Below are 12,239 nucleotides of genomic sequence, written 5' to 3'. Positions count from 1 at the left end.
TTTCGATAGAGAGAATCTCTCCGTATTAGGACATAGTTTTGCGAATATAAGGATCGATGACGCTTGAGGGAAGATCATGTACACGCACTTTTATAGCACTATCTTCCATATATACTGGAATGTTGTACTTGATATTTTCATGCTCCACATAGTGCACATTATAATTGACTTTAGCGAATTGAATTGCATCCAACTCTTTATAAAACTGAATGTAAACAACATTATTCGTCTTATTACATTGAAGTGAATGCACACGTTTAATGTCAAGATGCATTTGCTTCTTAAGCCAACCTTCAAGTTCTCGTATCGAAGGTCGAATTTTGCACTGCCTGAAGTCAACAACAATTGTATTCTTTCGTGTCGGCGGTAGCTTTTGTTCGTTCGGCTCTCTCATTCCGAGGTCGTTTTATTGTTTACTACACAATACTGTACTCGGTTTCTTCCGTCCCGAACGTAAGCGGTTTTGTTTTATCGACTGACTCGGATGAGATGTGAAAACTAACTGGCGTTAGATGATTTGATTTGGTTCACAGACTGTTCGGTAGTTGTTTGACAGTTCAACAAAGTTTTTATTATCGAATGACCACTAATTTATTCAATTACAGAGCTGATTACCAAATGTTCTGCTGTTGAAAATTTGGTCAAAAATTACCGAATTCTGCGAAATTTTCTAAATGTGTAGATTTTGAAAATAAGTAGTAAAGTAAGAACTTTTGTTGCTATCGTGTATACCAGTGATTACCGAAGTGGTCCTCGCAGTCCACCAATGGGCACTAGTTTTTAGTGGGCAGTAAACTCAAATTCGCCAACAGGTGGACAATGAGTCACAAATAGTGGGCTTTTAGCGTTCGCCTATCGACAGGCTAATGATGGTGATAAGTAGGAATACAGCGCTCATTTAGAAATACCACCGAAGGACTTTATGTCGAGATTTGATGATATTTTAAATTTCTAAACCCCATTTTCAAATTCGAAAAAATCAGATTCACTGCAAGACAAATTGAATGAGTTGATGAAAATGAGGAGTTTACGTCTATTTCAAAGGAGATTTTATAGATTTTTGGGCACAGTAGTTGATTGTTGATATAAATCTTATTGCGATTCCTTCTACATGTCCTGCCGAAGGAAAATTCAATGTATTTTTTGCTACCAATCTGAGAAATCGCCTAATTATTGCTGTGGGAGGACTTGCTTGTTTTTCAAACGAGCATAGAACCAAAAACTAGCAAAAATTCGAAACACATTCATGCATATCCTTCTCATCACAACTTGTGCTTTAATTTTCCATTTTTAAGGACTGTGAACCGCAAATAAATTGTTTGACTTCAAGTAAATTGTTTGATCTCAAATGTTTAGGCTTATTCCTCTCACATAAGAAGTAGATCCAAAACCATAAATATTTTGGAAAGTTATTTTTGGGCGAAAGTTGAGCACGGTCAATAATTTTGGTAATTTCGAGCTAAGTCCTATAAATCTAAATTACTGATGATTATCAGTTTTTTTGCCGGATGATTATATAAAATATGTTAAATAGTCGAGAAATCTTGTTGGTTTTATGAAACTGTCAGTTGTTTTTATCTCTGTCCTATTGGACAGCTTTTATAAAAGCACCCAAGAAAAATATACAGTTTTGCTCGTTTATGCAACAAGATCCGGATCCTAATAGCTATAAGCCTGGGGTATCTTTTGCTGTATCAAGAATACGTCTCCACATAACTCGGGCCATGGCTGCTCGTCGCCAGCCACTCAAGGCGCGGACGCTTCTGAGATCGACCTCCACTTGATCGATCCACCTTGCTCGCTGCGCTCCATTTCTTCTTGTATCAGTCGGATTAGATTCAAGAACCATTTTCACTGGGCTGTCGTCCGACATCCTTATGACATGCCCAGCCCATCGTAGACGTCCGAAATGCAACAAGAAAACACACCTAATGCAGAACATTTTTCCAATAAACAACGGAGAGACAAACTAGAAATATGACTTGTAAAATGAAAGTAGCGAAATCCAAAATCTGACGACACAAATTAGAGACGGTTATAAATTCGGAATCAAAACTAATTGGCTCTAGTGACACCTTCTCTAATCGGAGAAAATCGTTCTGCCAATTGAACTACTGTTGATGTGATGAAACACCACTAAGAAGACTTCCATAGACCAATTCCGCACGTAATATGTTATCAAACAATTCCCCGGCTTTTATGTGAGATCTCTTTATGACTCTATTGGTCTCTATTTTGCTTACTCAATGATATTGAATGACCATTTTTTCCTAACGTGTAGAATTGGGAAGAAACTTAGTTTTTGTACCATTTCTCTACTATATACTTGAATCTCAAGTTAACTGCAAAAATGCTTATTCGATTGCCACAGTTTTTTTTTCATTATTTTTACTTGGTGGGCAGTGGAAAGAATAATGTATCCAAAATTGGGAACCACCACTCTTTTTGGGTGGCCCCAGTAGTTACTAACATATTTCTGAGGATACCTAAACCGATTCTATATTCTATATATTCTATGATAATTTCCAACTTTTCTCAAATGTAAGGCTTGAGTCAAAATGCAAAATTAATTACTATTTTTGAACATTAGGAGCTTATTTGAAATTAGCACACAAAAAATACTGAGATTAATATAAAAACATCATCATTCCCGGTTTAACTGATCACTGTGAAAATCGACCTTAAATTCGAGGTTCGAGTGTCGTATACCATTCGACTCAGTTCAGATAAAAAAGCAAAACCCATTTGTCCGTCTAAAAAAGCAAAACCAATTTGTCCGTCTCTCTCATCAATTGCATTACTATTTAGGACAACGATCCTACTGACACAAAGAATCCTTTCAGGCTTTGATTCCCAAATACCACAACTACAGCGTGAGATCAGCACTCTATACTCCGAATCACCAACCTGAGACCTGTTCCGATAATCTTTCGAAATCATTCTGAGCACGATCGCACGAATAGTGAAAAAGGTTTTTAAATTGGGGCTCGTAAATTCGACATCCGGCACGGAACCTCAGATCTAGGCCACGATAAAAAAAATCGATTTCCACAAAGGGGATTGTATCGCTATGAGAAAAGCCAAAGCCACTCATTCCATTCAGATCAATTACGAAAACAAGTCAGTCCTGAAGCTCAAGATGATTGAGCCGCAATTTACTGCCCTGATAACGAAATGAAATGCGCGAAAATCCGCTTAAGATCTGTCACTTTCTTAATTGCATCACGCAGATCCACACATGCAGCACACAAAACCACGTGCCAATGGCAAGTGTTGTTCGTTCGAAATCTGAAAATTTCGATATCTAAATAAGTGCGCTCTAAGTCGCCACTCGTCCGCCGGCGTTGAACCTTCGGCCGTTTGAACCATATTTTTCGCTCCGGCCCCATTGACTGACATCCGTCACTAATCTCCTCTTATGGACATATAATTTCTCGGCCTGGTCCGGCGATAAGTAAGTCCCGCCCGGAGCGAATGGAAACATCTCAATCGAAGCATTCAACATGATTTTGAGAGATTAACTCGAAAGCTTTTTCTGCCCCGCTTTGCGGGCGTGTTACTTCGTACCATTACTCCGTCCGTCCCGCTCCGTCCGATCCTGTCAGCCTTGACAAGGTGATTAGAGCAGATCGATAATCCGCACAGCGAAAAGAAGTTGGTAAATTGGTTAACATGGAAATTAATTAACATAAAATTATATCTAATTAGATAGATAAATTTGGTTGGAAAAAGGGCTTTGGACTTGGGCCCATGTCAAGTGTCCATTTCAGGTTCGATTCACAGGAGAAGCTTCTAACGGGCGCACGGTGAAACGGAATCCTGGTTGCGCCTGGCCTGGCTCGAAGACCAACCGGCCGATCCCAATCACTCAACTGTGTGTCTTGTCCGAGAGATCAGCATGACGCTTTTACAACGAAATCTTTCCCTCCTCGACCGGCCGTGGTTCTTTTTTTTATGATTTATGAGTGTTCCTTCTGTTGTTGAATTATTTGTACTATTATTTGTTTCACCTTGGAACGAGCAAATCTCAACCATCAAGTCTCCGGCCGGCTTCAACGGGTTGGGTTCCGCCGTTGGATGGTCGGACGAAAATGGTCCCAAAACGAGAACAATTTTCGTTACCCATTTTACGATTATTTATTATTTGCATATACGATGTTGATTTCTGTGTTTAAAATGTATATAAATAAAAACAACAATCATAAATAATATTCATTAAAATTCACTTCAATATATTTTATTGCCGGTGTGTTTTCCGCTTCCACTTCATTCATACGCGTATTCGAAATCTTTTGGCCTTAGCGGTTTGCCAGGAATGCTCTTAATTTTGTATCTTCTCTGTTCTAAAGCACTTTGCGAATGCTCAGTGTGATGGGCATTTCATTTTTTTACGCTTTTATCACAATCTGGTGGTGGTTTTATTCCTTCATTGCTGTTTGTTTTTTTTTGTCCTCGGGACCATTTTACAGTGCCTTTATTTTTCGGGAGAGAATAAAGAGCGTGGAAGAATTACCTGAAAATTTCTAATTTGGTTGAGTTTTAATTTAGATTGCCTCATATTTTTTTTCTATTATTGGAGAGAAATAAGGTCATTATCACGGAAACACAAACGGATAAAACATATTAACTTTGAGAAGAAAAAAAATGATTCAGAAAGTATGATGCGTATCGGTAAGATCGGTTCATGCAAAGTAATCAAAATGTTGCTTTTCAACTTAATGAAATATTGAAATTACGATTCAAATGTACAAAAGTCAAAGTCTTGGCAATACATTCCTTTTGTGTAATTTGGCCTTTTTGTTTCAAAAGACTTCGCAGCCGATTCATAGCGTGGCGGATCATTGCATGGCAAGTACTGCAGTCCTACTGACACTAAGAATCCTCCCAGGGCTCGAACATACGACGACTGGCTTGAAGGTCCTATGCATTGAACCATCAACCCTGGTAGTAGGTGATTCAAATGGATACTGTTCATATTAAGATTACTTGGTGCTATTTCTTGTTGAGGGTCTCGATCGGAAAAGCACATCATAAGTATAACAAGTATTTCCGAATCAGAAAAAACAGTTATCTTCCTTCAGTTTATTGCACAGAAATAGAAACAGGCAACATAATTCCGTTTGAAATATCTATCGATGTAACTTTGAAAACAAATTCAAAATGGATATTAACACTCTATTGAAATTAAAGCTTCCTTCAGATAGAATTGTAACGAAGACAACTGCCTGTATTTCAGTTATTTATTATTGAATTCAAGATCTTTTTTTATACAAATGTAGCGTTTTCTTCATACTTTTAAGAAAAAATAAGGATAAAATTATTCGTCGCGGTTTCGAAGGAATTCTCGATTTTTTTCTGTAACACGGCTCATTAGGCGGCGCACACCTTCTTCGTCCATCGTTTTAGCTATCTTATTCCACCAGGTCGTCATCTGATTGATGTCTTTGACAACCTTTCCCTTTGCCTTAAGTCTCCTCTTCATGATTGTCCAGTATTTCTCAATAGGGCGGAACTGGGGGCAGTTGGGTGGGTTAAGGTTTTTCGGAACAAACTGGACCCCTTTCTCTGCATACCATTCTTGAACGACTTTGCTGTAATGACAGCTTGCCAAATCTGGCCCCCCCTGCGCCTGCATTTGGTTTAGAGCCTGGTGATAAATCAACACATGTACAATTTATATCACAATGTTTCCCATGGGTTATAATTTTTTGTTTCGGGGGGGGGGGGGGGGGGGGTTTGAACCCCTAAAACCCCCCCCCTGTGTACGCGTCAAATGGGACATTTTGCTGCACCGGCCGTATTCTTTTGACATTGTTCCGTTACCCGTATCCGACCAGAGCCCAACAAACAATTTTTTTTTCTGTACCCGTATCCGACCCATACCTATCGGGTTGAGTTTCGGATAAAAATACCCGAGACCCCAAACATAATTGACCCAAACACCGATTAGTAGAACTTTTTTTTCAGTAAATTTTATGGAACTTATAAATATGTAAGGAGTACCTTTTGATTAGTCAAGTTTAATGTTTTCACAGTTTTACAGCCATTCTTCGAAGTTAGGTTGGAAAAAAGAGAAATTGTGGTAAAACGGGCATGATAGTGAATTTAGTGGCTATTCTTATTATCATCAGCCAATTCTACGGTAATTTTGGCAGAAGAAATATCCGCTTTGAAAAAATGTAACAATAAGTCCCGAGACTAACAATGGAAACAACATGTTTTCTGCAAATTTTTTTTTATTCATCAACATAACCTTTTAGGGTGATACAATGGTTCCAACGTTTTTTTCGATACACTGCTTTCTGAATCATCGACTCGTTGCTGTTTTTGTTCCATCGAAAGCAATCGCGGCACCCACTTGGAAAAAACCTTTTTCATGCTCCATTTTTCATGAAAGATAGTAAATACACTTCCATATGATATCTGTGTCATCTCAGCAAGCTCCGCTTCACTTTACGATCTTTCATTATAATTGTTGTCACTTCACTCACATTTTCCGGTGTAACAGCTTCCACAGGTCTATCCGAGCGTTCCGTGTCATTTGTATCGGTACGACCACGTTTAAACTCGGCGAACCACCGACAAATCGTTGCTTTTGATGGACAAGAGTCCGGATAACAGTTTTCAATCCATTGTTTCGCTTGCACGGTGTTTTTACCCATTAAAAAACAATGTTTTATCAAAACACGAAACTCGTTTTTTCCATTTTTTAAACAAACTACAAAACGACTCTACTCCAACCTCGATAACTCAGCTGTTTCTGGTCGGATCGACTTAAAATTTTGACCCGTTTCAGGCAAAGGTTAGTACTCTAGAAAGACGTGGTTACTGGTTTACTACGAGCGCCATCTCTGCTTTAGTCTCGGGACTTATTGATCCATGTGTTACATATATTTATATGAAATTATTGAGAGATGTCGCGATTTTTATCCTTTTTTCCGACTGTGACGTTCAAAACTGTCGGCCGTATCAAGAGGATGACATCATTATAGCATGCTGTGATTGACTCACAAAACAAGCACATATAGACTGCTCAAATCTTCTACAATTCGTTGCTGGCCATACGAACCAACTTCGGCAATACAGGTTCTCCGATTTTCACAAACTTAAAAAAAAAACGAAAAGTCTTACGCTTTCATACTTTTTAGTTTCGGAATTCCTGGATTTGTTACGGATACTGCTATATATATATATATATATATATATATATATATATATATATATATATATATATATATATATATATATATATATATATATATATATATATATATATATATATATATATATATATATATATATATATATATATATATATATATATATATATATATATATATATATATATATATATATATATATATATATATATATATATATTTTCACTATTAAATATTAGTTTTTTGTAGTTGATGTCTTCACAAAAGTTGTTTGTAATCAAATGGCGCTTCTTTTGATGACAAAATATACTAGGGTGGTCCTCATTTAAATTTTAAATCTAACTTTCTTATTTGAACTCAAAAATGATTTTGTTGTACAATAAAGTTGTAGGAAATTTAATTTTGAGCAACTTATCTGAAAAAAGCACCTCTCTAGCTTTTCATTGGATCGAGTTACATCAATTTTCCCGAACAAAAGTAGGGTGGCTCTTGAAAAATCACTTTTTTTGTTCTAACTTTTTTGTGAAACGTTCTACGGAAAAGTTGTCTTCAAAAGAGTTGGTGGACTAATCATTACGCATAATTTTGCTCAACCAAGCTTTTTCATATGAGCTATTAGTAAAAAGTTATGATTGTTTTTTCATCAAAAACTAGTCAAGCTTCAAATATCAATATTCATTAGATGCCAGATCGATAAAAATGTATCCTATGCGGTTCCTGAAAGGTTATAATATAAGTAAAAATTTTGGAGAAAATTGGAAGGGTGTTATTTTTCAACTTATTTAAATTAGTCTTAAAAATATCTTCAAAATTCTCAAAAGCATTTCATAACTCTTAAACGTCTTAACGTATCAACATACTTCCTTCAGCAAAACAATAGTATCAAATTAGTTCTACGAGTGTTCTATATATTGTCCTTCCAAGAAATGAGACACACAAAAACTACAGCCGAGATATGAGAAAGGCATCATTGCACCACTGGGTGGGTTAAAACATATTTTTACATTGATCAAACTTACTCTACTAGCTACTTGGAACAAAATGCACATTATTGTTAATGTCAAATGTCAAATCATTATTGATAAGTATTATGTAAATGTGTATCAATAATGTATAGTGTTGAGGAATATTGATTCCTTTATGTGGCACAAGTACATGAAATCTATATTACCCGGGGTGACGCCTCAATGCATAGGGTGCCGGTCTTGCAAGCCAGTTGTCATATGTTCGAGTCCGTACCTGGAAGGTATCGTAGCATCAGCCATACACTGGTTCTGTACGCTATGAATCGGCTGCAAAGTCTGTTGAAACTTAAGGTCAAATTCCAAAAAAGTATAATACCTAGTCAAAACATAAAATCTGGTGATCAGTTGGACTGAAAAAAATCGCCTACCCTATGCGACTCTGTATCTCTGTTTTCTGCAGTTTTATTCTTATTGGGGAATCAAATCAATTATTAGATTCAAAGTAATTTCCCCTTTTAAAATCTATTATTTATCGATACGCCATAATTTTTGTTCAAATAGAATGAAAAAGCATTCCCCAAGGCTCAGTCGGTTACTTTACCGAAAGATTAATTTATATTCCAATTGAATGTTTGTGATCAGTAGTTGTCGAACGTTATGTTGAACATAAGCATTTTTTGCCATGTGACGGACTATTTCATGCTTCGTTCGAACATCGTTGCTCATGCCCCCGGATTTCAGTTCTCCTTTGACCCGCCCGGCTCGACGCAATCCCATCGTGTGTGGCAAATCTACTTTAAACGATGTCACCCCGGGCGGGAAGAACTATCACACACCAATAAAACATAACCCCTTAGCTGGGAACCTCCGAACGGTTCGAACGATCTGGTCTGCCGAGCCGAGAGACCGAGGAAAACGTTCCGAAATTCAAACAAGATCTACCGGTTCGGATTGGAACCAGCATGCGATGAGGCCGGACGGAGAGAGAGAGACCATATTTTCAACGCTTCTCATGTCACACCTTCGGTTGGTCAGCGCGGGAGGACCCGGCAATCGCTAAGGTTCCGGTCAATCGTAAATTATCCGCGTTGTTGGTTGCTTTTCGTTTCGTTCGTCGCCGCCGCACCGCGCATCGTCGAATCGCTCCGGACGGACTGTTTGGTAATCGAAATTGAATTTGTATAACGCGCTGCGACAAAAATACGTGTTCCTCAGCCAATTGATCGATCAACTCGGGGACCCTCGACCGGTCGTTTGTAGATATAAGATGTGTGAGATTCATACTCGGAAACTCGAAGATTTAAATAACAATAGCAGAGATACTGGTGGGATACGGTTCCACCCGCCGTTTAAGAGAGTCATCTTATTTGCGCAGACAAATGGGTGATAGCCGGGTGAAAGAGTCTGGCGTGGCGCGATGATTCAGATCGGCTTAGGGTCGATTGACTAAAGTGTCGCTCGCACATGAACGAACGATGAGTGGATTAAAGGCCAGGCCTATTTATCGTGGTGGGTGGCAGACCGACCCCGACAGTCCGAGCCAAAGGGGAGATATGTGGAATTTTGGTCATTTCGAGCCTCAATCGCCAAATTGATTTCGACGGTAAAGAATTTTGAATTAGCATCGGATCATCGCCTTCATTGGATGCCAGCGATGTGCCATGGTTTGACAGAGACCAGCTCGCAGGTTATTTGAATGAACATGTTTAATGTGCAACTATGGTGGTGGTTAACATTTATATGGTTAAATTAAGTGTATCCAGTTTTTTCCAAGGAACAACACATGAGAGTTAGATACATTATACAACATTGAAGTCCTTAATTACAAGGGAATATTTGCCAATTTATGAAAAAATGGAAACTTCTTAACCGATTTTCACAAACTATGAAGCAAATAAAAGGTCTAGAAATTATTTAAAAAGTCCTCAAGAAGTTAGTCCAGATCCGACTTTCGGCTCCGGTATGACAGTGCGATTAGTCAAAATTGAGTTTTTTTTTCTCAAGCGATTACGAAACGAGGTGCACACTTCGTTCGACGTCAAGATTAATTTAATAATTTTTTTAGCCATAATATTCACGCACCTAACGTTAAAATGTTCCGTGAACTTGACGTAGTAGCCCTTAGTCATCTGATACCACGTGTGAATCGCTCTTGCATATTGTTTTGTTTTGAGTAGTACTCAATGAAGATTTTCTTCAATATTTTTACTCTAAAATTCGACTAGTTTTGTAAAATCCAATCCGAAAATTCAAATGATGCTCGGATTTTTAAAGACCGCCTTATTTTTTCCACTTTATTGCTAAAAATGGCAATACAAAATATGTGAGATGCCAACATTTTCCATGTAACTCCCGAAACATTCTTCTGGCTTTGATTTTGTTCAATAAATTTTCCATATGGTTGAAAAATAAACCAATCAGTTATTTCTGCTTAAAATTGCAATTCAAGAAAACTGAAAATCTTAGTATAAAACTATTCAGTTTTCCTTAAAACTGATCGAGAAAAATTATTTCAGCTCAGATTTCCTCTTGCAGAAATTATTGCGATATAAATATTTACGTGTCTTCTATAAGTAAACCCGTTAATTAGGAACCTTTAATTTAACACGCGAAAGCAATGGATATGGAATGTTGTCGTAAAGCTCTTTACTTTACGGAAAACTCATTTTGTAACAGAACATATACAGAGGAGTCTCGTATAACGCGGTACAACGGGGGCGTGAAAAGCGAATCCGCGATAAACGGGACCCAGAGCATATGGGATTTCGACTGATTGGGGCTGTGAACGATTATCTCGCTTCGGTTGACAGATAGAGCTATACAATCTTCAGCAAACTTGTTATACATACTTGGACCAACAATTTAGTGTAATTTGACCGACAATTTGTTGAGAACTGCTCCGCCAGGGGCGCTTTGAAAAGAGCATGAAATAATACATATGTTCACAATAAAACAACAGTTTGAACATGAAATATCGCGAATATTTTACTTTCGGTGGTGTCGGTGTTTTCGAAAAGAATGTTCCGAAGGTCAACACAGATCAAAGGTGTAAACAGTAATTGAAATTTCTCGCATGGCTGACTCTAGTGTGCAATTCAGCGTTCGAAATTCCAGCAACTCAAAATCATGTTGACTTATTAAGATGGTTTCTTCGAGAAGGTGTTTTAAGGTTCCAATACTTATTGAACGATTGATGAAACAGTTCTTATTGTATCTACAATGTGATCTTCTGTAACTGAATACCATACTTGTTTATGAGAGTGAACTTAGCGATCAATTTTTGAATAAGTTGATGAAGGAGAGACAGATTTTAAACTGTTTCTCTAGAAGCCGTTAGTAAGTTACTAAAGTATTAAGATGAATTAGCTATCGACATCTGAAATCTGAGGAACTTGATAGAGTGAAAACTCGAATTTCATACTTAATGTTTTGATTATTTATACAATTATATATAATGTTAAGTACATAAAATGTGACATATATTGCTCATATAGTTTCATTTTATTTTTTATTTGAATTAAACCTTTTTATTGAACAGCAAAAAGCCCAATGGAGCGAAAATTTCATAGTCACACTCTTCATCAGGCAGTAAATCTCTAAATTCTGTGTTTGTAACAAATGCGGATAACCAATTCGAGATTGTAACAAACGCTGCTACGTAAAATGACCAAGACACATTTCGGTGAACTGATAAAAAGTAAAAATCGATAAATTTATGACACTCCTGATAGCTGGAAAGTTTGCAGGGATCACTGCAAGGGAAACTATGAAAAGCAAACCGAAGAAGTTTATTCTGAATAGCTTCGACGCGGTGGATGTCGAGTTAACAATAAAGAGCCAAAAAGACAGTACCATTTTCAAGAATCGCAAAACAGTTCACAATATAGTGCCTTTAGGCAACACATGTTTTTAAAGGTCTTTGTGAAATGTAAAACCTAGTACTTCGAAAATTATGTATTTGATGTTATCCTTAAAATTAAGTTTTGTTTACAACAGGACTCTCAAATTATCTACGGTCGAATTCCGTTTGAAAACAATTCGGGAAACGATATGGTCTAATACGACTGTTAAGCGTTTGCGATAGAAAGAATTACCGAATTATTTTGATGCATAC

Source organism: Malaya genurostris, chromosome 2 (assembly GCF_030247185.1).
Source record: "Malaya genurostris strain Urasoe2022 chromosome 2, Malgen_1.1, whole genome shotgun sequence".
NCBI classification, from domain to species: domain Eukaryota; kingdom Metazoa; phylum Arthropoda; class Insecta; order Diptera; family Culicidae; genus Malaya; species Malaya genurostris.
Note: the sequence above shows the minus strand (reverse complement) of the source record.